Source organism: Pteropus medius, unplaced genomic scaffold (assembly GCF_902729225.1).
Source record: "Pteropus medius unplaced genomic scaffold, Ma_sr-lr_union100, whole genome shotgun sequence".
In the NCBI taxonomy this organism is placed as follows: Eukaryota; Metazoa; Chordata; class Mammalia; order Chiroptera; family Pteropodidae; genus Pteropus; species Pteropus medius.
This window is the reverse complement of record NW_024347790.1, coordinates 7,908,438-7,910,176: the sequence shown is the minus strand read 5'-3', so window position 1 is coordinate 7,910,176 and position 1,739 is coordinate 7,908,438. Positions and strand designations below refer to the sequence as shown.

General features: G+C 39.8%; 1 pseudogene; it reads right to left on the bottom strand.

The window, feature by feature from the left end:
- Positions 1 to 1,168: 1,168 nt before the first annotated feature.
- LOC120614784 (uncharacterized) lies at positions 1,169 to 1,287 on the bottom strand (annotated as a pseudogene).
- Between the last annotated feature and the right edge of the window lie 452 nt (positions 1,288 to 1,739).

Below are 1,739 nucleotides of genomic sequence, written 5' to 3'. Positions count from 1 at the left end.
GGGAGGAACCCAGAAAAATGGCACAAAAAAAGAAACGGTATCTTCCGAAAAAGGGGAAAAGGGAAAAACAATGTTGCCCACTCACCATCAAATATAGATAAAATTAAGAAAACCAAAGAGCTTTTTGCTTTCTGTTGATATGCATGAGTAAAAGTAGGTTCCTCATCTTTGTCTTGTTTTCAGTGGAAAAAAGCAGTTTTCAAATTGTATTCGCAGATTGACTTTGCTGAATAGATGTAGCTTGATTTCATTCTGTCAGAAAATATTTTTTTTCGATTATAGCCCTACTAGAAAACAATATGTTTTCAGTCATCGGACAGAACTTTTGGAGTTGTGATCAAGGGGTTCTTTGAAATTGTCTTGAAGTTTTTCTTTTCTGCGTTCAGGCACAAAGACTCCGGAACCTGAGTGAAAAGTCCTCCTTCATTCGTAAATGACACCCAGACACCCATGTCTGCTTAATCTGGACATGACTGACTCAGTGAAAGTGGATTTGAGAGATGACTTTAAAAATAAATTGTATTCCAATTTCTTCTGCCTCAACCGTTCTCAGTTCCAGTTCTACCACTTGGGCAGCAAATCACCAGGCTCCTAGAATTCGGGCCTAGCATTTCTGTCTCACCTCCGTGAACTGGAGGAACTTTCTGGGTAATTAGCATGCAAATGTGCATTTCAATGCAGAAGCGGAGACAAGCGTTCACTCCCCTGCCCGGGGATTGATTTTGTTAGCACCCCCTCCCAGAAGATGTGTTTTTCATTTAGCTTTGCTCCTGTGACTACGAGCACAGAGGTTGAATTCCATCTAGACAGTAATTGATAAGGAGCCTTATTAGAAATGAGATCCATCCCCACAGCAAAGAAAAAAATACCTGTGTCCAGTGTTGGTCTGTGTTCAGTGTTGGCTGAAAGATGAGGATCTCTCAGGAATGTTCATTTTGAGCAATTCCTGCTTTTTATGTATTTAAAGTGTTGTTGTAAAGAAATTTTTTAAAAAGCCTCAGTGATTATTTGCAAAATAACTATTAGAAGCCTTTATTATTTATTTATTTATTTATTTATTTATTTATTTATTTATTTATTTATTTTATTCAGGCAAGGCAACCTTTGGGTGACCTCACAGATTGCAAGGACCTTGTTGGCTTACGATCCCTTATTTTTTATTTTTTTACGCCTACAGCACCTGGTCTTCCTAGGTGGTCTCCCATCCAAGTACTAACCAGGCCCGACCCTGCCTTGCTTCCAAGATCAGTTGGGATTGGGCTTGTTCAGGGTGGCAGGGCTGTAGTCTAGAAGCCTTTATTGAGTCCTACAACCTCACTTCATTTATTATTTGTAAGCGCGACTCCCATAGACTTAAAGAAAGAGGACCTTTGTTCTGTTCTTTTTGCCTCCCATGTCTCCTCCCCCACACCCACCCTGGGGAAGGGGTCTGTAAAAGTTTTCCCTGGTGATATTCAGCCAGGAGGTTTTTTTTCTTATAAATGATTTTGCTTGCAGCTAAAATTTGTATCCTTGACTAGATTGCCTTGGATTTCAGGGTTTTGTTTCTTTGGTTGGTTGTTTCGGTTTCGGTTTTGTTTTGAGGGTGAAATATTTTTCCTGTCTAGGTCAATTTTTTGTGGTTGAGATGACACATCTTGTAGTATCTGAATTAACTGAGCAGGGGGATTTAGTGTGTTAGGCATCAAAGCAGTGAGAAAGATTTGGGGCCATTTTTGGCCAGAAAGTTGTTGCCTGAA